The sequence below is a fragment of the Chlorocebus sabaeus genome, chromosome 12 (genome assembly GCF_047675955.1).
Source record: "Chlorocebus sabaeus isolate Y175 chromosome 12, mChlSab1.0.hap1, whole genome shotgun sequence".
Classification (NCBI taxonomy): Eukaryota; Metazoa; Chordata; class Mammalia; order Primates; family Cercopithecidae; genus Chlorocebus; species Chlorocebus sabaeus.
In genome coordinates, this window is record NC_132915.1 from 9,880,506 (window position 1) to 9,907,427 (window position 26,922).

Here is a 26,922-nt window from a genome sequence, read left to right on the forward strand (position 1 = left end):
TCCCATTTATTTAACTGGGGGAGCTTTGAAAACCCCCGATGTCCAAACCAATGACCTCAGACCCCTGAGATTGGGGGGAAAGCAGGGGATCAGGACTTTCTAAAGATCCCTGGTGATTGCAATGTGTCACTGAGGTTGAGAACCATAAATTAAACTGTTTCTTTCCAGAAAGTACTTACAGATTATGTGATTGATCTCTTGCTGTTCTTCTCCTGCTAGTGAATGATTTCTTCTGACAGAGACAACAGAAATTCAGTTTTTCAAGGAACTATTTCTTTAGTGGCCTACTGCAAAGGCAAAGAGGCAAAACGTCAACAACAATAATAATAATATTTAATGTCAGATGGCCATGTATAGGAATCCAATTATTTTCAGAAAAATAAACTATCAAGAAATTGGTTTTATAACCCATAAATGCAGAATTGAAAATAAGAGTCTTATCTGGGAAAACTGAGATTCGATTAGTTTGTTTCTTTCTATTATCAAATGCAAATGTCTCAGCAAAGATTATGTTGACTGTGTGGGTGTTTGTGTGTGTGTGTGTGTGTGTGTGTGTGTGAGCAAAATGCCTGCTTTGTTTTTATCAACTGAACCAACAAGTAACACTTAAAAGTCTCAGCAGGGGAAGACTTACGAACAGTCAATCTTCTGGCTGCTGTGCAGCCAAAGGAGATTATTTGATCATCAATTATTAAGTAAGGAAAGTCAATATAGATGTCTCCAGATTCTAACATGTGCCCTAAACAGTTTTTAAATAGGCTAGTATGCACCCAGTATGTTTGTTTATATTTATCATGGGTTTATATATATTTATCCTTAAAGTATTTTAAGTATACCTTTACATTATAACCCTGTGTTCATTATAACATATGCAAAAATAGAAATTAAAAGGGATAAATTGGAGATGAAATAAGCATTATTTAAAAATACTTGCGTTGTATCTACGATACAAAAACCTATTTTACTTTCACTAGAAAATATTCTAATACAGCAATGTGATTGGACGTGTATTGTTATTTTTGAAAAATTGAGCTTGAATCTTTTGATACAACTTCTTTTGTGAAGTTCTGGCTCTAGATTCCATTTATTTTGATGCCTGGTTTCTATCTCCTTCATTGTTGCAAAGAGTTCTTTGAAACACAAGAATCCAGACAGGAGCCTGTGGCTGTGCTGCCCTTGCCAGCTGTGCATCCCGGAGTCCAGGTCCACGGGCCAGCTTTGCAGAGATCTGAAGGGAGTCAGGCTCATCTGTCCTGATGCAGTTCAGGAGGCCTTGCAAATCGATTAGAAGGGGTTTTACTTTTTATGTTTTATGAAGTGGGTTCTTCATTTGGAAGATTTCAAAACATTAAAAAAAAACAACTCTGTTCCCTAATTTTTAAGTGTGTTATAAGAAATTTCACAATGACACAGAATTTTCTCATCTCTCTTTCAAAAAAGGTTGTTTTTTTTCCTCCTTGTTAGAATCTAAAATTTGCCTTGAAAGAGTAGATTTTTGTCTGTTCTTTTTATTATTATTATTATTATTATTTGTTGTTGTTGAGACGGGGTCTCGCTCTGTCGCCCAGGCTGGAGTGCAGTGGCTCGACTCACTGCAAGTTCCGCCTCCCGGGTTCCCGCCATTCTCCTGCCTCAGCCTCCAGAGTAGCTGGGACTACAGGTGCCCACCACCATGCCCGGCTAATTTTTTGTATTTTTAGTAGAGATGGGGTTTCACTGTGTTAGCCAGGATTGTCTCAATATCCTGACCTCGTGATCCGCCCGCCTCAGCCTCCCAAAGTGCTGGGATTACAGGCGTGAGCCACTGCCTCTGGCCGTCTGTTCATTTTTTGAAAATATCTTCCAGGCAACAAATTACTAAGACATTTCTATTTATAGAAACATTTAGCAGCATTAGCACATTTTGGTTGTAATGTGTAAGGTAAAAACTCTGGTTTAAATATTTTATTATGAGATGACCTACAAATTACCATGAATGCCAAAGACTTTCTTGGTTGTTCCCTGTATAATTACGATACTTCTCAATTAAGAGATTTTCTACTTAATAATAACACCTATAAATTCACTTAACTGGATGTGGGCAGAAGTTCATGAGTAATAATTGAGTGTGGGGGCCGCTCTCATTATGGAACTTCTGCTTATTTCTCAGATGCCCCTGCCACCCCCTTGTGACAAGGGGGCATAAACCCTGAATCCAAATGGCAGATCTGATGGCTGCCCCCATGGATTTGGAAATGGCTGGTCTAGACAACCAAGAAGGTGAGAGTTTACCAGGAATTCAACAATTCTGCTGTTCATCTTTTTTATTTTTTCATTTTATATTTTTGTCTTTTAAAGTTTTAATCATACAAGTCTTCACTTCTTGCTACACGTATTTCTACGTATTTTTAATTAGGTCGTTATTATCAATGGGAAATTTTTAAAAGTGGCTATTATATGAAATTCTGAGCACCATTGCTTCTGGATATTGGCCCTACCACTTACCAGCTTTTGACTTGTACAAATTACTAGCTTCTTTGCACCTTGGTTCCCTCATGTTTACAATGGGGATAACGGTACTGTGTGCCTCTCAGGATGGTTATGAGAATGAAACTAGCTCATGTGTGAGAAACTCTCAGCACAAAGCCTGGAGAGAGTGAGCTGTCGTTATAATGATGATGATGATTCTCCAGCCATCTCGCTGAATTCTTTTTTCCTTATGATAAAATTTTTATTCTTTTGGATTTTCCAGGCATATATCATCTAAAAATAATACTTTTGCCTCCTTCTGTCCTATATTTATACCTTCTTTCTTTTGTCTAACAACAGGCAAAACAATTTAATAATGAGAATACAACTAAGTAATGGAGATAACACACAACCACATGTACCTGATTTTAATGGCATATTTTATCATTAAGTGATGCACACACACACACACACATACACGTCTTATTGAATAATTGAAATATTTTTATTTTATTATACTTATGGCTTTAATCAAACATGAGGGTTTTTTTGTTTTGTTTTGTTTTGAGACGGAGTCTCACTCTGTTGCCCAGGCTGGAGTGCAGTGGCATGATCTCGGTTCACTGCAACCACCACCTCCTGGGTTCAAGAGATTCTCCTGCCTCAGCCTCCTGAGTAACTTGGATTACAGGCATGTGACACTACGTCTGGCTAATTTTTGTATTTCTAGTAGAGACAGTGTTTCATCATGTTGGCCAGACTGGTCCTGAACCCCTGACCTCAGGTGATCTGCCCTCCTTGGCCTCCCAAAGTGCCGGGATTACAGGCATGAGCCACCACGCGCGGCCTAAGCATGAAATTTTAAGTGATCATACAGTTTTTCTTGTTGATTTTTAACATGATTAATTATACTGGTTGATTTCCTGATATTGCACCATCTTCGTGGTGACTGAGATGACCTTTAACTTGTCTGAAGTTTATGATTTTATAATGCACTTAATAAGCTCTGTTTATTAATATCTTATTAAGGATTTGCATTAATATTTACTTTAGTATTAACAAGGGAGATTTGTCTCTTGATCATTTTTAACATCTCCCTTTGCTCCTCATGTTTCTGCTGGATTAGTATTGTTACTAAGAACTTGATTGGATTCAAGTGTGGTTACTTGGGAAGTCTACCTCACAGATGCTGTTCTCTTCCATCAGAAAACTTTTTTTGTCTGGCAGTCTCTCTCTCTCTCTCTCTCTTTTTTTTTTTTATTGAGACAGGATCTGGCTCTGTTGCCCAGGCTGGAGTGCACTGGTGCAATTGTAGCTCACTGCAGCCTCAAACTCTGAGGCTCAAGTGATCCTCTCACCTCAGCCTCTCAAGTAACTGGAACTACAGGCGTGCATCACAGCCGGCTAATTTTTTTATTTCTAGTAGAGACAAGGTCTCACTACATTGCTCAGGCTGGTCTCAAACTCCTAGGCTCTAGGAATCCTGTCACTGCAGCCTCCCAAAGTGCTGGGATTACAGGCATGAGCCACCCACGCCCAGCCAGGCTGTCTCTTTTTGTGATGTCAGCAGCCAGTGATGCACAGAGCTTATATCTGTTAATTCAGTAGAAATTGCAAAATAGTGGTATTATAATTGTATCAGCCTTTATCTTCATTTATTATCTGGAACACTAACTTTTCCTTATCTGCTTCAATTTGTAAAGGAAAGATGAGAAGAGAGCTGGAAAATTTTATTTTCCCCCCATTAGCATCCTCCAAATGTGACCAAGGAGCCAATGTACATTCTTTATTTTTTTTTTCCTTGGGAGGGAAAGGAGTTGTGGGTATTTAATATGATTATGTATTTAGTATTATTATGAACCAATATGTTTAAACATACTTGATGTGCTTCAATCGATTGTGGTTATTGAGCATCAAATTGTTCCACCGTTGATCAGTGGGAAGTTTTTAGGTTGGCTCCTGAGGCCTTCGGACGCGACCTTACTTCTTTGCTATGTGGGTGACCAGATGTTTCAGGTCATTTCTGTCCCTGACCAGCAGTCAGCCATCTTTCCAAGGAGCCCTTGTTCATTCAAGTGAGCTATGGCCACAGAAACCACAGTCTGGGGCAGGCGCCGCTCCTAGCTTCAGGGCTGGTCAGTGGTTCTCGATTTATCAGCAGACAGAAACAGGACCTAAGCTGAGTTATTTTTGTTTCTTAAGGAAAAAAACACATCATAAATTAATACTTCTATTTTCAATTCAAGTTCAGCAGTTCTCCTGTAACTGGGCACAGTGGCTCATGCCTGTAATCCCAGCACTTTGGGAGGCTGAGACAGGCAGATCACCTGAGGTCAGAAGTTCAAGACCAGCCTGGCCAACATGGCAGAAATCCAGTCTCTACTAAAAATACAAAAATTAGCAGGGCATGGTGGTGGTCACCTATAATCCCAGCTGCTTGGGAAGCTGAGGCAGGAGAATCTCTTGAACCCAGGAGGCAGAGGTTGCGTGAGCCAAGATTGTGCCACTGCACTCCACCCTGGGCAACAGAGCGAGACTCCATCTCAAAAAAAAAATAGTTTTCTCCTGTAGAGCAGCACATTCACAGGGATGATGCTGATGATGATCACAGTTTGCTTTCTTAGGTTATGCTTTTTTTCATAATAGATTCTTTGTTTACCTGTTTCATATTATGTTCATTTTCTTTGCTTTTTACTTTCTATAAAATGTTTGCTCGGTTATATATGTCACCTTACCAAATTTAGCTGTTTAAATAGGTAATGTACATACCTGCTATAAAATTAAAAATAAAAAAGGGTCCATGTGAAAGGAAAATATTACTACCTGCAGTGGAGGTCCAGGCCCTTCCGTCCCCTCAAGTAGCAACCTCTTTCTGCTGCATCCTTCCAGAGATAGTGAGTGGATTCCAGTATATGAGCGTCTTTCTTTCATAAATTGTAGCACTCAATAGAAATGACCTTTTGTTTTCCCTTAAAAGTTGTATCATTCAAGGTTCAGGGCAGCAAAGAGAAACTGCTCCAGGTATTTTAAACAGAAAATGATTTAATGCAGGGATTTAAAAATTGTTAGGCTTCTAAGAGCAACTCCTAGAACACAGCCTAAATGACTTCCCAAGAAAGCTTCTACCTCTGCAGAAAAGGAAATGGTAAGTGCTGCCTGTTACTATTATTATTATTGGATAGATAGATAGATGATTGAAAAGATTATATAATAATAGAGTAACAATAATAGCAATAATAAATAGATGAAGATGGATAGTTTTTCACTGGTAGATCAACAATAAGTTACTCAAAGTTCCTCTACTGATGAGCATTATTTTGTGACCCATTTTTGCTTCATGAATAATGCTGCCTTAAGAGCCCCTGTATATTCATCTCTGTGCTCCTGAAAGCATAGATGTTACAAAATTTCTGGGTCTTAAAGCACATCCATGTTAATATTTGACAGATATTACCAAATTGCTCTCCATAGAAACTATAACAAATATTTGAAATGACTTGTTTCTCCATACTTTCACCAATAGGGTGAACAGTTTTTTAAACATTTCAAAATAAAATGGATGAGGTGATGGATCTCACTGTGGTTTTCCTTTTCATTTCTCTTTTGGAGGTTATTCTTACATTAAGGAAGTAATACTTTGTCATTTGCATTGAGTATTTTCCCTCATTATATTTATCTTTTAAACTGTATCCTCAGCCTTTTTTTGAATTTTATGAAAAAGAATGTCTTATTTTTAGACTTCTAGGCTTTGTATTATAATGGGAATGTCTTTCTCACTGATATTATAAAATTAAAATGCAATCATTTTCCCTGAATTTTCTGTATTTTAATTTTTTACACCTACATTTTTAAGTTATCTGGGGTATATTTATATTTTCACAGGAAGGCTTTTGATATTTGTATATGAATTGTATTTCCACCACCTTACTGAAATGTCTTAATTTCTTTAGCAGTGTTTTTCTAGTTTATTCCCTTCAGATTCCTTGATATACACTGTGTCTCCAGCACTAAAAGAATATTTGCACCACCTTCTCAATTTCCTTCTATTCTTCCTTCTCTGTTTTCTTCTTTTACCTTCCTCCCTCCCTTCCTTCCTCTGATTTTATCAGCTAGTGTCTCCAGAACAATGCTAAATAATGGTATATATCCTTGTCATATTTCTACCTTATTGGTAACCTTTCAATATTTCTCCATTAAATATAATATTGGATTTTACATCAATTAAGAAAATATTTTTCCATTTTATTAAGAAGTTTTAAGGAATAGATTTCAAAATTTGATCAAATCTTATTTCAATATCTATGGAGATGATCATGTTTTTCTAATTTTATCTATAAATATGATCAATTTTATTGACAGAATTTTAGTATTGAGCCATCCTTGTATTCTACTTATGAAGACAATTGATCATGATATAAAATGCTGCTGGATTCCATTTCCTAATATTTTACTTTGAATTTCTGCATTAGTCATTTTACTTCAGATTGCTTATGAGATTATTTCTTAGGGCTATCCACTTCAGAATTTGGTGTCAGCATTATGCTGACTATATAAAAATTTTATGTTTCCCTTTTCCCCCTGTGTTTTGGAAACCACTTAAATATCTTTGGCTTACCTCAACCTTAAAGATCGGTAGACTTTATTTGTAAAACCATCTATGCTCTTTTCTCCCCATGGGGGTAGTCTTTTGAAACCATTCTCTCATTATTTTTTGATACTCGAATTGTTAATATTTTCTAAATAATTTCCATTTATTTTTCCTAGAAAATTATCTATTTTATTTACTAGGTATTCTAATATTTTTTTGTATATTTTAGCTGATTTTAGGTTTATTAGTTTTTTTGTTTTTTGTTTTGAGATGGAGTCTCATTCTGTTGCCCAGGCTGGAGTGCAGTGGTGTGATTTCAGCTCACTGCAGCCTCCACCTCCCGGGTTCAAGTGATTCTCCTGCCTCAGTCTCTGGAGTAGCTGGGATTACAGGCATGCCACCATGCCCGGCTAATTTTTGTATTTTCAGTAGAGATGAGCCATGTTACCCAGGCTCACCCCGAACTCCTGACCTCAAGTGAAGGGCCTGCCTCAGCTTCCCAAAGTGCTGGGATTACAAGCATAGCCACCACACCCAGCCCCATCTATCATTTTAGTGTTTCAGTTAGTTTATTTTAGATCTGTTTTTTACATATTACATATACGTTAGGTTTTGCTTTGTGATTACATCTGCCATTTAAAAAATTTTACAATTGTGGTAAAATACACAAAACATAAATTTTATCACTTTAACTTCTTTTTTTTTTTTTTTTTTTTTTTTGGAGACAGAGTCTTACTCTGTTGCCCAGGCTGGAGTGCAGTGGCACAATCTCAGCTCACTGCAACCTCCACCTCCTGGGTTCAAGTGATTCTCCTGCCTCAGCCTCCCAAGTAGCTGGGATTACAGGTGCCCATGACCACGCCTGGCTAATTTTTTTTATTTTTTGATATGTTGGCCAGGCTGATCTCGAACTCCTGACCTCAGGTGATCTGCCCAACTTGGTCTCCCAAAGTGGTGGGATTATAGGCATGAGCCACCTCGCCCAGCCCCACCTTAACCATTTTTAAGCATATAGTTCAATAAGTCCATTCATCAGTCATCAGAACTCTTCGTCTTGCAAATCTGAAACTCTGTACCCGTTAAACAATAACTCCCCATTCCCTCTTCTCCCAGCCCTTGGCAATCACCATTCTACTTTCTATCTCTATGAATCTGGCTACTCTTGGTGCCGCACATAAGTGGATTCATACAGTATTTATCTTTTTGTAACTAGCTTATTTCATTGAACATAATGTCCTCAGGTTTCATCCATGTTGTTGTAGTATGTGTCAGAACTTCCTTTTTTTTTTTTTATTTTTTTTTAAATTTTGACAGAGTTTTGCTCTTGTTGCCCAGGCAGGAGTACAACGGCACGGTCTTGTCTCACTGCAACCTCCGCCTCCCGGGTTCAAGCGATTCTCCTGCCTCAGTCTCCTGAGTAGCTGGGATTGCAGGCGTGCACCACCATGCCCGGCTACTTTTGTATTTTTAGTAGAGGTGGGGTTTTATCATGTTGGCCAGGCTGGTAACTGGCCTCCTGGCCTCAGGTGATCCGCTCACCTTGGCCTCCCAAAGTGCTGGGATTACAGGCGTGAGCCACCATGCCTGGCCTCCCTCTCCAGACTCTGTTTCCCCTCTGCCACTTGGATACCAGAGAAAACTAAACCCTGGGGATGGGTGGATCTATACATTACAAAAGAAGGCTAAGTTACTGAATGACCACACAGAAGAGTGGTAAAAACATTGCTGTAACATTACTAGGGAATCAGAAACTATGGAAAGTATTATTTTCTTGCTTGAACTATGGGAAGCAAGATAAACCAATGTGAAACTTACCATTGTGTAAGTGTCCTTGGGGAACTCATGAGTCACAGCAGATGGTCTCGGTCCCCTAGTTAATTGCTGCAAATGAATATGAGTGTTTTGTCCTTTAAGATTTTAAATTCTGTCTTGTAACCACCATATGGTGTCCTGTCATCTGTATAGTTATCTGTCACTGGAACAGTGACTTATTTATTATACGGCAAAAATATTTGCAGAGTGAATACTAGATACTAGTTAAAAATACTCATTAGAATCTGGTTTCTGAAAGCGATCACTGAGTGTCTCAGAGCACCACCCACCCCATGTCCCCAAAACCTAATAACTCAAAAAGGGAGGGTTTGCTGTGGTGTGAAGTATGCAGCACACCTACTTTTATGTTTCAATGTCAGCTTCATGAGAACATCCTGTGCTTATTAATTTTTACTGATTTTGCACAAATCGAAATGAAAGCTTAGCTTAATCATTGGAACTCATGCAATCTCCTTGCCTATTGCAGCCTTACACTCTTGTCACCTGGGAAAACATTGGATTCCTGTTCAGTTTGTTCACCTCATCCCTCAGAGCCCTGCAGTGGCTAAGTGCCAGAAAAGCTGTTTTCTTATCATTCCACAAATGTAGCTCTCTTACAGCTGTGATTTTGTTTGTGTTTTATCTTTCTCTTTCTTGAAATGGTGGGTTTGTGAGCATGAAGGCCCTTTCTTGCTAAGACCCCACCAGCGAAGCTGCAGCTGTTCCTGATGGCCACTGCATTGAGATGTTTAAAATGAACAGTGTGGGTCGCCTCAAGAAGCAAATCAAATCTGACCTTATTTGGACAGCAAGCTGCGGAGACAGGTGCTCACAAGATTAAAATTATTGTGCCACAAACAATTTCTTTGCTTGTTTGTTAAGTAGCTCTTTTTCTTCCTGGAAGTTTCGTGTTTGTTTTTTACCTAAAACTGATTTTGTTCCCCTGAAGTAATGCTAATTGAATTTGGCTGTAGCATCAGTCTGTGCTGCATTTATTTGCATAATTGAGCTTTTCCACTTCCCTTTTAGGAAAAGGGTAAAGGCTGAAGCACGGATGATGGGAGAGAGAGAGAAAGGAGAAGAAATCAGGAAAGACCGCATCACACCTAGTGTTGCACTGTTTCCAACTTGGGCATGAAAGAGGGTCTTCTGGGGCATAGCTAATTTTAGGTCATGCATGTGGTGGTGTGCTGAAACACTTCCACAGGCAAGGATGGGTCTGTGGCACTTTTAGAATTAAAAACTCCTTAAGGCCGGGCGCGGTGGCTCAAGCCTGTAATCCCAGCACTTTGGGAGGCCGAGACGGGCGGATCACGAGGTCAGGAGATCGAGACTATCCTGGCTAACACGGTGAAACCCTGTCTCTATTAAGAAATACAAAAAACTAGCTGGGCGAGGTGGCGGGCGCCTGTAGTCCCAGCTACTCGGGAGGCTGAGGCCGGAGAATGGCGTGAACCCGGGAGGCGGAGCTTGCAGTGAGCTGAGATCCAGCCACTGCACTCCAGCCTGGGCGACAGAGCGAGACTCCGTCTCAAAAAAAAAAAAAAAAAAAAACTCCTTAAAAACATTGTACCATCGGCTGGGTGTGGTGGCTTATGCCTGTAATCCCAGCACTTTGGGAGGCCGAGGCAGGTGGATCACCTGAGGTCAGGAGTTCGAGACCACCCTGACCAACACGGTGAACCCTCATCTCTACTAAAAATACAAAAATTAGCCAAGCATGGTGGCATGTGCTTGTAATCCCAGCTACTCGGGAGGTTGAGGCAGGAGAATCACTTGAACCCAGGAGTCGGAGGTTGCAGTGAGCCCAGATCGTACTATTACACTCCAGCATGGGTGACAGGAGCAAAACTCTGTCTCAAAAAAAAAAATATATATATATATATATAAATATAATACATATAACATATATATTATATAAAAAGTATACATTAAATATATAACATATATAATATATATAACATATATTAAATATATATAAAATCTAGACAATCACATCTACAACTTCCAGGAAAAGAAAGCTGAGAGATGGTTGTAGGGTTATCTCTACAACGTCTGACAAAATGAACAACAGAGAAAAGAAATGAGAAGCACACATACGCATGTGCACACACATGAGCTCTCATCCCTCGGCCAATGATGAGAAAGGAGGCTTTATGGCCATGATCTCTGCAGAGCGGTGCTCACAGAAAGGAAGAAGCGGAACAGCCTGACTTGGTTTGCAGAAGCACCTAGCCTCAGAACACGCCCCCAAATAAGGGGAAAGAAGTGGGTGAACAAAATCTTGAGAATTTTCACTGATATTTAAAACTTTAGAGGAAGTAATGACATTGATTGTTGCCAACACACGTTATTGAGAAAGGGAGGGAGATGAGGGAAGACACAAAGAAAACCTTAGAAAGGAGACGCCCTTCATTCTGACTGCAGGGACAGGTATGGGGAGAGGTAATTGGGGTCTTCTGAGCTCACCACTTTCATTTCTTCAAGGTGGGGGGAAAATAAAGGCAAAATTATTAAAATCACAAAGATCTAATAATTCTCATGAATAGACAGAAACTTAACAGAAGGGAAGAAAAATGAGAAACAGAAACCACACAATCCCTTTGGCCAGGCACAGTGGCTCACATCTGTAATCTCAACATTTGGAAGGCTGAGGCTAGAACATCATTGGAGCCTAGGAGTTTGAGATCAGCCTGGGCAACATAGTGAGACCCCCATCTCTATAAAAAATTTAAAAATTAGCCAGGCGTGGTGACACATGCCTGTAGTCCCAGCTACTTGGGAGGCTGAGGCAGGAGGACTGCTTAAGGCCAGGAGGTCGAGGCTGCAGTGAGCTATGATCACACCACTGCACTCTCACCTGGGTGACAGAGCAAATCCTGTCTCAAAAACAAAACAAACAAAAATCCCCAAAAGTAGGAGAGATGGTGGGGGTCGGGGGAGGAGGATAGATCTCAGGAAGGAGGTGAAATGTCAGCTACAGCCCTGGAGGGATTGAGGCATAAGGGCCAACTCAGGTGGAAACGAAGGCCCCCCATGGCAGGCCACAGGAAACTGAGTCCAAAACCCATGGGCTCAATCCCACAGCAATAAACATCTCTGACACAAACTGTAACCAAACTGCAGAAGAAATAGGAGTCTTCGTAGGGCAGTCAAGGTTGTGCCCATTCCCAGCTGAGCTCCCCATCCTGAAGTGGCCACCACCCAAGAAGGCAGGGAAGACACTGAGGACGTGCCATATCCAGGCCTCACTGCCTGTGAGAGTGGCCGCAGGGAGGCTTCAGAGGTAGTGGGAGGATAATGGGACCTATTTCAAAGCCTCAGAGCTGCCTCGGGTGAGCAGGACTTAAAGATGGCAAAGTAAGGACTTCTCAGACCCCTCTTTTCTCTTAAACCAAAAGAAAATGACACGGAGACTAAGAACAGAAATGGCAATCTTGGTGTTAATAAGAGAACATCTCTAATGCCAAACTTCAATATGCTTGAAGCAGGGCCGCCAAGGGCAGGGGAAACTCGTAAACCTGAGCACACAACAGGACCAGACCTTGTACACAGCTGGGGAGCAGGGAAAAGGCACAAGCAAGAAGGCGCTCCCTATGGTGTGCAGATCCAGCATGGCGTGGGAGCCATGGGAGGAGCTGGTGAAAAAACTGTAGAGGAAGTAATGACATTGATTTAAGTCTTTTGATAATTCAAGAACTGTGATAGCTACTACAACTACTGGCGGAAATACAGTAGAGCAGGCTGGAGAACATTTGCATCTTGGTTGCCATGAAAGCACACTGAACAGAGGCAGCAAGCCAGGTAGCACCAGGGCAGTGTACAATTCAAAAGCAGTCTTATCTTCAGTGTTTGCAAGGAAACCTCCCAGGTCAGGGGCTCTCAGACTATTTTGCTCTAGACCATTTGGTAAGAAATACATTTTTCATCACACACACACACACACACACACACACACACACACAATTTACATTAAATACAATTTTTGTCTAGAAATACATACTCTTATTACAAGGGATACGTTCTGGTATCTTCTAGATAATCCTACTCTATTTTCTAAATATAGATGGGGTGACAAGACCCTAAGATGATCCCCAATGAACTGTACCTACTGGTGTTGACACCTTTGGATACTCCCCTCCCCTCAACTCTGGGCAGGACCAGTGACTTATGCTCCTATGGGTTAATAGGACCAGCAAAGGTGATCATATGCCACTCCCAGGACTATATTATGTCATCAGACTGGAGTGAGAGAGCCTCCTTGCTGGCTCAGTGAATGGAGTGCCACATTGAGGAAGCCCATGTGGTAAAGAACTGTGGATGGCCTCCAGCAACTGTGGGCAGCCTCTAGGACCAAGGGTGGGTTCCCACCAACAGTCAACAAAAGGCAGGAGCCCTCAGTTATACAGCCACAAGGAAACAAATACTGTCAAAGGCCTGAATGAGCTTGGAAGTGGATTCTTCCCCAGTTGAGCCTCCAGATAAGAATGGAGCCCAGATGGCATCTTGATTGCAGCCCTATGAAACCCTGAACAAAGGACCCAACAAAGCTGTTTGCAGATTCCTGACCTACAGAAACTGTGAGATGATAAATATGTGTTGTTATAAGCTGCTCATTTTGTCATAATTTGTTATGCAACAATAGGAAACCAATCCAGCAGATTATAATCCGCTAAATAGATTTCATGACCCCATCATGAGTCACAGGCTGCAATTTGGAAAACACAGACTTGGCTGGGTGTATTGGTCATACCTGTAATCCCAGCACTTTGGGAGGTCAAGGCGGAAGGAATGCTTGAAGCCAGGAGCTTGAGACCAGCCTGGGCAATGGTGTTATGCCCCTATAGTTCCAGCCACTCAGGAAGCTGGGATGGGAGGATTGCTTGAGCCCAGGAGTTAGAGACTGTAGTGAGCTATGATCACACTACTGCTCTCTAGGCTGGGTGACAAAGCAAGACCTCTTCTCTTAAAAAACAAAAAATGCAGACTTAGTAAACTGAAAACTACACATATTTCTATATTCTACAGGAATGTGACCTTGTGATAACAGTAAATCTTGTAAGTGTATTTGTTTTAAAAAATGGATTTCTGTGCCTATAGAAGAGGACTAAACAAATGTAACATATAAGTATTTAGGATGATGATTCAAAAATTTTTCTTGAAATGAAAGAAGAATCAAATCTGCAGATTTAAAAAGTGCACCATGTTAGGGAGGAAAATGATATAGAAAAGTCATCACTCAGCCATACCCTGGTAAAGCAATTAGACTTCAAAAATAAAGAGAAGATAATTTGGGCATCTTCTAAAAAAGATCAAGTGACTCAGAAAGAGAAAAATAATAAGACTTGATTCAGATATCTCCTCCTCCTCCACCATGGCAGAGCCTGCCAGCTGTCCGACAAAACCCCATTTTCTCTGCTTCCTGGGCACATAGCTCAACATTCCCACCCCACCACCACCACCCTCCCCCACCCCCTGCCAGTGCAGATAGGTGACCAGTAGTGACTTAGCAGCAGAAGTGAATGTGCCATTTGGAGCCTAGTGTTAAGAAAGCTGCAGTCCAGTCCCCTCTCCAGACTCTTTTTTTTTTTTTTTTATAGTGGGTGCTGAGGTCCTTAGGCTTATTTTCAGGGTTTCTTCCTCTCCACATTTTTTTTTTTTTTTCTGTTCTGACTCAGAGCCAAGGTTCTTTCCCCCTTTGTATTTTTCTAGCATCTCCTCATGTCCCTTGGGAGGAGCCAGGGATAGAAGAGGAAGCAGCTTGTTATGTTAGATATAGCTTTCTTCATATTATCAGACATAAGAGCAGGCATTGAAAGAGATGCTAAAATGTGTATCATTGCACAAGACTTCCTGGGCAATTTGAATGGAGACAATGTACCTTCTGAGAACAGGTCTCAAGTCCCAAGTATTTATCACGTCAAAGTTTTAATCTCCTTAGTGCCATATTGTTCTTGTCAGCGGGAGGCTTCTGGGCTAAAAATACAAAGCAAAAAAGAGCAGGGAAGAGGGCAAGCAATTACCTAAGCATCTGGTACTGTATAGGAAAATGTTAATATGGATTGTTCAGGGGAAGGAAAGTATTCCTCTAACCTCACCTAAATGACTGTGAGTTTCTGCTTCATTTTAGCATTTGTGTGTTTGTGTTCGTTTTTCTTGTCCCCCAGGTTCCTATGGAGCTGGTCCGGAGCATCCAGATGACACTGGCACATGAAGTAAGTTGTATGAGAAGAATATGAACATGAGAAATCCATCACTTTAATAGCAAGCAGCGAACAAACCTCCTCTTTGTCCAGAGAGAGGCATTACCCCATCCCTCAAGGTTGCCTGCTGCGAACAGCCCTGAGAAAAGGCTCAGATAAAGCATGATCACAGCTTGGCATTTGTGGAAATCAGAGTGACGGGCAGTGGTCTGAGAGACCCAGGAGGGCTATCTTTCCTCAAGAGGGAGGAAGTGGAGGTGACAAGAAATGCACTTTTAAATGGAAAAGTGAAGAGGCTGTGGGAGCAGGATGGTCACTCAGTACTGGTGGAGGCCTCAGGTGCAGCTTTTGAGGCAATGTGGCAGTGACTCCAACTGATCTACCGGTCCTGACCTTTACCTGACAATGTCTAATCATTGAGGGAGGGAGGGAGAGAGACGGGAGGGAGAAGATATAAGAACAATCAGGAAGAGTGGAAAGGAAATAAAGTGAATCTGAGGTATTTGCGAAGGAGGCAGAATGATGTTTAGGGAGACACAAGCTTATGGGAAGAGTGGCCAGGGTTTGCTTCTTGGATGTGAATTATTCGACAAAAAGTCCTGCCAGGGCACGGGAGAAAGTCAGGAGAGAGATGAGCGGCAGCGGAGCTGAGGATACCAGTTGGCAAGGAAAGTATCTGTGCAGGTCCCCATGGCAGGGCAAAGACTTCTGTAATCATATGCACCAAAGGCTGAGGTAGAAAAGGCCTGGGAACATGGTCTATGTGCCAGCCCACAATAGGTCACACACAGAAGCAAAGAGGGGTAGGGGCTGGAGGGAGCTGGGGCTGGGGAAATTCTGTGCAGGATGGAACCTGTAGGAGAAACGAGGGAGTCCCAGGGCCACCCAGTGACCCACACAGAGGAGCCAGCCTTGGATGCTGCTGAATCTGGGGATCTCAGGCTAAGGAAGGGGACCACAGACACGTGCCTGATTGCAGGAGCCCACCGGCCCTCCCTGCCCTCTGCTAATGAGCAATGGGCCCTTTCGTACACCAGGAGGAAGGAGGGGAAGAACCAAGAGCAGGAGAAGACTCCCTCAGGAGCATCGAGAATAGGGGGAAAGTGATCAGATCTGGCAGAAAAGCTCTCTGAACGAGACAGCATTTTAAAACTGAAAGTAACTCAAGAACCAAAATGAAGCTAAAATATAAAATTGATTGCTCTTAGCAGAGAGAGAGATAAGAAAATTTCATTTTCTGAACACATCTTGACTTTGTATTTTTAATTTGCCTGTTCATACCTCTTTCACCCAGTGGTAGAAGGTGACACAGGCCCATGTGATCACAGTCCCCTCACCCCAGAGCACAGGCAGCCCAGACAGGGGCTTTCCTCCCACAGTGGGACAGGCAGAGATCCTTTTGGCAGCCCAAAGAACAGTGGGCAAGGGGCACACTGCCCTGCGGAACCTGATGCCTCCAGGTTCCCTTTCACCTGAACGAATGATGAAAGCTGGCACCAGATGGCCGAGAGCAAATGAGCAAGGCACTCTTGGCCCATGTGCTGGTATCTCCTGCTGACACCCAGAGTCCCGGGGAAGTGCACTGCACCAGCTTGGACCAAGGGAAGGACACGGACAAGAACAGCACTGCAGGAGCTTTGAAAACTCTATTGTCATTAGAACCACAGCCCACATGCTGGGCGTGGTGCTTCATGCCTGTAATCCCAGCACTTTGGGAGGCTCAGGTGAGCGGATTACCTGAGGTCAGGAGATTGAGACCATCCTGGCGAAGACGGTGAAACCCCTTCTTTACTAAAAATACAAAAACTTAGCTGGGCGTGGTGGCGGGTGCCTGTAGTCCCAGCTACTTGGGAGGCTGAGGCAGGAGAATCGCTTGCACCTGGGAGGTAGAGGTTGCAGTGAACCAAGATCATGCCATTGCACTCCAGCCTGGGCAACAAGAGCGAAACTCAGTCTCAAAACAAAAAAACAAACAAATAAACAAACAAGACATAAAAGAACCACAGCCCACAGGAGGAACAGGACCTATGCACTAAACTTAAACAGGGTGACTGCTAGAAGAGGAGATTTAAGTAGAATCTAAAGTCTCCTCATATAATATCCAAATGTTTAGGATACAACCAAAACTCACTTGTCATACCAAGAACCAGGAAATTTCAAATGGAATGAGAAAAGACAATCAACAGATGTCAATACCAGGGTGAATCAAAGTTGGAACTATCTCACAAAAATTTTACAGTAGCCATCATACAAAAATCATTCAAAAGAGAAATGACAAATATACTTTGCAAATGAAAAAATAAATGAAGTCTCACTAAAGAAAGAAAAGATATAAAAAGGAACCAAATGAAAACTATAGAATTGAAAAGTACAATAGTTGAAAAGCAGAGACTTATTGGATGGGTGCAATGGCAGAATGAATATGACAGAAGAAAAAAATCAATGAACCTGGAGATAAAGCAACAAAAATTACTCAATCTGAACAACAGAGAGAAAAAGACTTAAAAAAACAAAACAAAACAAAACAAAAAAACAGAGTTTTCAGGACCTGTGAGACTGTAACAAAAGATCTAACATTTGTAAGCAGACAAAGAGAATAGGGCTGAATAAATTTGCAAAGAAATAATGGACCAGGCACAATGGCTCATGCCTGTAATCCCAGCACTTTGGGAGGCCAAGGCAGGCAGATTACCTGAGGTCAAGAGTTCAAGACCAACCCGGCCAACATGGTGATAACCCTGTCTCTACAAAAAATACAGAAATTAGCCGGGCGTGGTGGTATGTGCCTGTAGTCCTAGCTACTTGGGAGGCTGAAGCAGGAGGATCACTTGAACTTGGGAGGCAGAGGTTGCAGTGAACCAAGATTGTGCCACTGCACTCCAGCCTGGTGACAGACTCCATCTCAAAAAAAAGAGAGAGAGAGAGAGACAAAAAAAAAAAAGAAATAATTGGTGAAGACTATCTAAACATGGCAAAAGAACTAAGCTTATAGACTAAATTACCTAAGTGAACCCTAAATAAGATAAACCCAAGAAAACCCATGCCAAAGCATATTATAATTAAATGAAAGGCAAAGAAACAATATCTTGAAAATAGTCATCTATCAGGTGTGGTGGTGGGCACCTATAATCCTAGCTACTCGGGAGGCTGAGACACGAGAATCACTTGAACCTGGTTGGGGAGAGGTTGCAGTGAGCTGAGACAGTGCCACTGCACTCCAGCCTAGGCGACAGAGTGAGACTGTCTGGAAAAAAAAAAAGTTAAAGAGAAACAGGAATAAGAAACAGAGAGAACAAACAGAAAAAAAAGATAGTAAAATGAAAGACTTTAGCCCTAATATTTTAATAATTATTTCAAATGAAATGGTCTAAATCCACTAAACAGAGATTGGAATAGTGGGTTAAAAAAACCACAACTTAACTGTATGTTGCCTACAGGAAACTCAACTGAAAAGCAATGACATAGGTAGGTTAAAAAAATTATGTAAAATGATAATGCAAACATTCATTTTAAAAAAGTAGCGATGGCTATATTAATATCAGATAAAGTAGACTTCCAAGCACAGAAAAACAGTAGGGACAAAGGAATATCACTTAATGATAAAAGGATTAATACACGAAGAAGACCTAACTGTGCATGCACCAAACAACAGAGCGTCAAAACACTGAAGCAAAATTGATGGAGCTGAAAAGAGAAAAAGACACACACAGTTAAGAGTATGTTCTCCCATCACAAAATATCAACTAAGAAATCGATAATAGAAAGTCAATAAAAATATTCCCAAACTTGTATATTAAACATCACAATTCTAAATAATCCATGGGGCAATAAAAACTTTCAAATAAAAATTTAAAATACAGAGAAGAAGAAGAAAAATGAAAATATCATGCATTAAATTTTGTGGAATACAGCAAAAGCAGTACTGAGAAGGAAATTTAAGCATGAACTGCTTATGTTTAAAACAGAAAAGCTCTCAAATTAATGATCTTAAGTGATCTTAAGTTCTTAAGAAGAAGGTAGAAAAAGAAAACCTAAATTAAATCCAAATAAGCAGAAAGAGAGGAAATAATAAGAGCAAAAATCAAAGAAGTTAATACAGGAAAACAATAGAGAAAATCAGTGAAACAAAAGCTGGATCATTAAAAAAATATAATAAGTAATTGAAAAACCTCTAAGAAGGCTGATAACAGTGGGGAGAATATGCAAATCTCCAGTGTCAGAACAAGATGGAATATCACTGTATCTGTTGTAGTCATTAAAGAGAGAGTAAGGGACTACTATGAACAAGTTTATGCCCATAAATTCAAGAATATAGAAAATCAGACTAATTCCTTGAAAAGCACAAACTATCAAAATGCAACTGAGATAAAATAGATCACCTGAATAGTCATATAACCATTAAAGAAATTTAATTTATAGCTAAAACACCTGTGAGAAAGTTTCCAGGCCTAGACAGTTTCACTGGCGAATTCTACCAAACATTTAAAGAAGAATTAAAACCAATTTTACACAATGTCTTCCAGAAAAATAGAAGAGAAAACCCTTCCCCACTCTTTGTGTAAGGCAAGTATCACCCTGACACCAAAATTAGACAAAGACAGAAGAAAGAAGAGAGGAAAGACAGAAAGAGAGCAAGGGAAGGGAGAAAGGGAAGGAAGTCAGAGAGGGAGAAAAGGAGGGAGGAAGGCAGGGAGGCAAGGAGGGAGGGAGGGTGGGAGGAAGGAAGGGAGGGAGGGAGGAAGGAAGGGAGGGAGGGAGGGAGGAAGGGAGGGAGGGAGGGAGGGAGGGAGGGAGGAAGGAAGGAGGGAAGGATCCATATCTCTTCTGAACTTAGACATAAAAATCATCAAAATACTAGCAAATTTAGTCCAACAATGAAAAGAATTACATGTTATGATCAATTAGGATTTATTTCAGGTATGCAAAGTCAATTTGATATGCAAAAATCAATCAACATATCACTAGGCTAAAAAACAAAAAGGTTTTATGAGCATATCAACTGACACCAAGAAAGTCTTTGACAAAATCCACCATCCACTCATGATGAAAATTTGCAAGACACTAATACTAGAAAGGAACTTTCTGAACTTGACAAAAAGCATTTTCCCAAAGAATTACAGCTAACACCGTAGTTAATAGTGAAGAACCAAATGCCCTTCCCTAAGATCAGCAGCAAGGCAAAGATGTCCAAACTCACTACTCATAGCCAACATAATACTGGAAGTTCTAGCAAGTACAACATGGAAGAAAAAGAATTAAAAGGCATAGAGATTGGAAAAAAAGAAATAAACTGTTCCTATTGAGAGCTGACACAATCATCTACACATAGAATCTCAAAGAATTTTCCTCAACAAACCTCTTAAACTAACCAGAGAGTCCAGCACATTTGCACAATACAAGATCAACACACAAAAATCAACTACATTTTTATATACTAGCAACAAACATGTGGAAACTAAAATTAAAAACACAATGCCCTTTACAATTGTACCCTCCCTAATGAAACAGGTATAAGTCTGAAAAAACATGTACAGAATCTACATACTGAATGTTGCAAAAATGCTGACAAAAAAAATTAAAGAGGACGTAGTTAAATGAAGAGACATATTGCGTTCATGGATTGGAAGACTCAACGTAGTAAAGACATCAATTCTCCACAAACTGATTTGAGGATATAACAAAATGTCTATCAAAATCTCAACAGTTTTTCTTTTTTCTTTCTTTCTTTCTTTTTTTTTGAAATGGAGTCTTGCTCTTTTGCCCAGGCTGGAGTGCAATGGCGCAATCTCAGCTCACTGCAATCTCTGCCTCCTGGGTTCAAGCAATTCTCATGCTTCAGCCTCCCAAGTAGCTGGGATTACAGGTGCCTGCCACCACACCTGGCTAATTTTTGTGATTTTATTAGAGACAGGGGTTTCACCACGTTGGCCAGGCTGGTCTCGAACTCCTGACCTCAAGTGATCCACCTGCCTCAGCCTCCCAAAGTGCTGCAATTGCAGGCATGAGCCACCGTGCCTGGCTTCAGTAGTTTTTCATACTGAGGCGGGAGGACATAGAGAAGCACGTTCTAAATGTATATGGAAAGGCAAAGAACCTAGAATAGCTAAAACATTTTGAAAAAGAACTAGAAAATGGAGCTGGGTGCAGTGGTGCACACCTGGAGTCCCAGCTACTCAGGAGGCTGAGGTGGGAGAATCAGTTGAGCCCAGTTCAAACACAGCCAGGCAACATAGCAAGACCCTGTCTCTAAATAAGGAAATAAATAAATGGAGTGGAAGAAATCACTCTACCTGATGTTAAACTTACTATGGCTACAGCTGTTAAGACTGTGATATTGGAGAAGGTATAGACACGTAGATTAATAGAATGGAATACAAAACCCACACAGCCATGCCCATCTGATTTTTCATAAAGTGCAAAAAATAACTAAATGGAGGAAGGATCACCTTTCAACAAATGATGCTGAAACAATGGGACACCCACAGGAAAAAGAATGGACCCAAACCTCACATCTTATGCAAACATTCACTGAAAATGGATCACAGACGTAGATGTGAAAGGTAAAATTATAAAGCCTTTAGGAAAAATAAACAGGAGAAATCATCTGGATTTAGGGTTAGGTAAAGAATTCTTGGACTTGGCCCCCAAAGCACAAGACATAAAAGGGAAAATTATAAATAGGACATCATCGAATTTTAAACTTTTGTTCTGCAAAAGCATAAAACAAAAATGCAATTAGAAAATGGGTAAGGCTGGGTGCTGTGGCTCACATCTATAATCCTAGAGCTTTGGGAGGCTGAGGCGAGAGGATCACTTGAGCACAGGAGTTTGAGACCAGCCTGGGCAACATAGTGAGATGCCGTCTCCACAGAAAAAGAAAAAAAATTTAATCGGCGGGGCATGGAGGCACACACCTGTGGTCCCAGCTACTTAGGAGGGTGAGGCGGGAGGATCAGTTGAGCCTGGGAGGTCAAAGCTGCAGTGAGCCCTGCCACTGCACTTCAGCCTGAGTGACACAGTGAGATGTAAGAAAAGAAAGACAAGGAAGGAAAGAAGGAAGGGAGGAAAGAAGGAAGGAAGGGAGGGAGGGAGGGAGGGAAGAAAGGAGAGAATGAAAGAGGAAGAAAGAAAGAGAAAAAAGAGAGAGAAAAGAGAAAGAAAGAGGAGAGAAAATAAAGAAATTGGGCAAAAGGCAACGAATACACATTTTTCCAATGGCCTATGTGTCTGGCAAATAAGCACATGAAAAGATGTTTATCACTCTCCTTTAGGCAAATTAAGACCATACTGACATATCACCAGACACCTATTAGAACAGCTTTAAAAAGCAGTGATCCACCAAATGCTGGGGAGATTGCAGAGAAACTGGATCTCTCATATTAGTATGAATGTAAAACGGTACAGCCACTCGGGAACATAGCTCGATAGTTTCTTTTCAAACTAAGAAATGCACATAAGATATGATCAGTAATTGCACCACTGGTCCTGTGTCCCAGAGAAGTGAAAGCCTATGTCCACAACAAAATACATACGCACAGGTTTACAGCAGCTTTATTTGCAGTAGCCCAAAACCGGAAACAATCCCGATGTCCTTCAGTGGATGAATGGTTAAACAAGGTGTGGGAACTTCCACACCATGGACTATTACTCACCAATGAAAAGGAATTCAGGGCCGGGCACGGTGACTCACACCTGTAATCCCAGCACTTTGGGAGACCGAGGCGGGTGGATCATGAGGTTAAGAGTTTGAGACCAGCCTGGCCAATATGGTAAAACCCGATCTCTACTAAAAAATACAAAAATTAGCTGGGCGTGGTGGTGGGCACCTGTAGTCCCAGCTACTCAGGAGGCTGAGGCAGGAGAATCGCTTGAACCCAGGAGGCGGAGGTTGCAGTGAGCCAAGATCACACCACTAGACTCAGGCCTAGCAAGAGAGTGAGACTCAGTCTTAAAAAAAAAAAAAGGGAATCAACTACTGATATGGCAACAATTTGGATGCATCTCAAGGGAACTATGCAGAATGAAAAAAGCCAGTCTCAAAGGTCACATACAGTACGATTCCATTTATAAGTCAGCTTGTAATAGTGACATTATAGAGACGGAGAGTGGATTATTGGTTGCCAGGGGTTAGAGATGGGAGGCAGGATGGGCAGACCTCTTATGTCTTTTCCCCCTAGCTGCTCTGAGCCCACATGAGCACTTCCTTTTAATTCCCCAAGACAGGTCTAAGTTCACAGCATGTGAATGATGTGCTGTTTCCCAGGGGGAAGGACGGAGAATCCATATTGCACACTACAGTTCAGAAGCCTCATCGCAATCCTTCTCATTGGCTCCGTGTTTCTTCCCACAGTTCTATCAGTTTTCTCATCTCTTTTCTCCTCACCTCCACCCAGCATAACCTCTAAAATCCACGTCATTGCCCATGGACGCACGGGAACTCAATTCTTGCCTGTACTTTTCACACCCTACTCAGCAAAACAAAAGCGAGTGGCTTCTAAATGGCTGCCGTTTATGATTTCAGGCATACTTGGGTAGCAGGTAGGGATCATGCCTATTCAGGGTTGTCGGGGAGGTCTCAGTGCATCTACTTATTATGATTATTATTACATGAATATATCCCCTTCTAGCCCGTATGCCTCTGGAGTGCAGAGACTCTCTTATTCAACTTTTTATCACTCTCTCTTTTTTTTTTTGAGACGGAGTCTTGCTCTGTTCCCCTGGCTGGAGTGCAGTGGCGCAATCTCGGCTCACTGCAAGCTCCGCCTCCTGGGATCATGCCATTCTCCTGCCTCAGCCTCCCGAGTAGCTGGGACTACAGGCGCCCACCACTGCGCCCGGCTAATTTTTTTGTATTTTTTAGTAGAGACGGGGTTTCACCATGTTAGCCAGGATGGTCTCGATCTCCTGACCTTGTGATCCGCCCGCCTCGGCCTCCCAAAGTGCTGGGATTACAAGCGTGAGCCACCGCGCCCGGCCTCACTCTCTTTTTTAAAAATCTCGAGTGCTTAGCACAATGCCTGGAAACAGAAGCTTCAAATATTTGCCATGGGAACAAACGATTAAGTGAATGAACACTATAAGGCACCTGTGACTTCCCTTCCCTTCCCTTCCCTTCCTTCCTTCCTTCCTTCCTTCCTTCCTTCCTTCCTTCCTTCCTTCCTTCCTTCCTTCCTTCCTTCCTTCCCTCCCTCCTTCCTTCCTTCCTTCCCTCCTTCCTTCCTTCCTTCTCTCCTTCCTTCCTTCTCTCCTTCCTTTTTTCTTTCTTTTCCCCCTTTCTTCATTTCTCCTTTTCTTTTGACTTTGGTCCAACATATTGTTTCAGTGCCTAAAAGATGTTGACCAACCACGGCCCACTTTGCCTGTTTTTTTAAATAAAATTTTATTGAAACATAGTGACACTCATTCATTTATGTATTATCTGTGATGTGTTCATATAATAGAAGAGTTGAATAGCTGTGATTGACAGTAGAGTCCACAAAACCCAAAATATTTACTATCAAGTCTTTTACTTTTATAGAAAAAGTTTGCCAATCCCTGCTTTTCCGGAATTGGTTGATAGGAAATTTTATATTCCATTCCCGAGTGATAACTCAAGTACAAAACTCATTATCTGATAAAGATGTTTTACATTCGTTTTCCTACTGTGCCCAGAATATCAATCATTCATATAATTTGAGTTAAGATGAATCATCCACATCATCTATTCTGTCTCCCTTGTTTGCAGCTAAGGAAAATAAAGTCTGTATGGAAAGACTTTCATGAAACCTTCCCCAGAATCATCTTACCTGCTTCTCATGTAGTCCAACTTCAAGCCTGCATGAATTACTAGTAATTCCTAGTGAGTCTTACTAGTAATTCCAAACACTAAATTCGGGGCAACAATTCCACCGGTGCATTTGGATGGAACATTTGTACTCAGTGGGAAAGCTAAGGCACAACCCAAACAACTCGAAATTTGCCTCTGAACATTCTGGCCTCCGGAACACATGATGGCTTCCTACTCCAAAGAGAAGGAAAGGACCCCTAATGCTTCCTTGTCCCACCATTATATTTTATTATTTCTAATCAATAAGATTCTATTAGTAATTTTTAAAAAGTTTTAGATACGCATGAGAAGCAGTTTTATTAAATGCAGCCTGTGATACTTCTGCAGCATATTTTTTATTAATGGACATTACTTTTAGGTCAGTTTTAGGTTTATAGAAAGATGAGCAGGAAGTAAATATAGCCCGTTCTTTCCACCCCACCCTAACTAGCAGTTTCCGCTATTGTTAACACCTTGCTTTGGAACGGTACCTTTGTTTCCATTGGTGAACCAATATTGATGCATTCCTATTAACTAAAGTCCATCATTAACATTAGGGTTCACTCTTGTGTTGTACATTCTACGACCAAACGCATAATACCATGTGTCATCATTATAATACCATATAGAATAGTTTCGGCCGGGTGCAGTGTCTCACGCCTGTAATCTTAGCACTTTGGGAGGCTGAGGCGGGTGGATCACAAGGTCAGGAGGTCGAGACCATCCTGGCTAACACGGTGAAACCCCGTCTCTACTAAAAATACAAAAAAAAATTAGCCGGGCTTGGTGGCGGGTGCCTGTAGTCCCAGCTACTTGGGAGGCTGAGGCAGGAGAATGGCCTGAATCCAGGAGGCAGAGCTTGCAGTGAGCCAAGATTGCGCCACTGCACTCCAGCCTGGGAGACAGAGCGAGACTCCATCTCAAAAAAAAAAAAAAAAAAAAAAAAAGGAATAGTTTCACCGCTTTCCCATGTGCTCCACCTTATTCATCCCTCTCCTCTTCCTCCTGTGCTTCCCAAATCCCTTTATATCATTGATCTATAGTTTTGCCACTTCCAAAATGTCATGTAGTTGAAACCATACATTACATAGCCTTTTCACATTGGCTTATTTCACTTAACAGTAGGCATTCGTGTGCAGGTTGGGTAGACATAAGTTTTGAACTCATAGTCTAAATACCAACGAGTGTGGTTGCCTGATGTATGGGAAGAATATGTTTAACTTTGTAAAAACACTGCCAAATTTTCTCCCAAAGTAGCTGTATCATTTTGCTTTCCCACTAGTAGTGAATGAGAGTACCTGTTACTCCACATCTTTACTGGCATTTGGTATCATCAGTATTTTAGATTTTAGTTATTCTAATAGGGGTCTCCTTATTGCTCGAATTTGTGTTTCCCTGATGTGTTAGGCTGCATTTGCATCACTATAAAGAAATATCTGAAGCTGGGCAATTTATAAAGAAGAGGGGTTTAATTGGCTCACAGTTCTACATGCTGCACAGTAAGCATGGCACCGGTACCTGCCCCTGTTAGGGCCTCAGTCAGTTTACAGTCACGGTGGAAGGAGAAGGAGGAACAGGGGCATCACATGGTGAGAGTGGGAGCAGAAGAGAGAGTGGGGAGGGGCCACACTCTTTAAACAACCAGATCTCACGTGAACAGAGTGAGAACTCACTCATTATTGTGAGGACAGCACCAAGCCATTCATGAAGGATCCTCCCCCATGACCCAAATACTCCCCACCAGGCCCCACCATCAGCGTTAGGGATTACAGGGATTACATTTCAACATGAGATTTGGACAGGACAAGCATCCAAGCTATATCACCTAATAGCATATGATGTTGAGCATATTTTCCTATACTTGCTTTTAAGCTATATATCTTCTTTGGTGAGGTGTCTGTTCAGATGGTTTTTCAATTTAATTGGGCTTTTTTTTTTTAATTGTGAATTTTTTTAAAGAGTTCTTTGCATATTTTGGATACACATCCTTTACCAACAGTGTTTTGCAAAGATTTTCTCCTAGTGTGTGACTTGTCTTTTCATTGTCTTAACAGTATTTTTCATAG

At 41.3% G+C, this 26,922-nt stretch overlaps 1 pseudogene; it reads left to right on the top strand.

Annotated features, from left to right (window-relative positions):
* Positions 1-2,198: 2,198 nt before the first annotated feature.
* LOC103219899 (uncharacterized) overlaps positions 2,199-26,922 on the top strand; it is a 29,506-nt pseudogene continuing 4,782 nt past the window's right edge.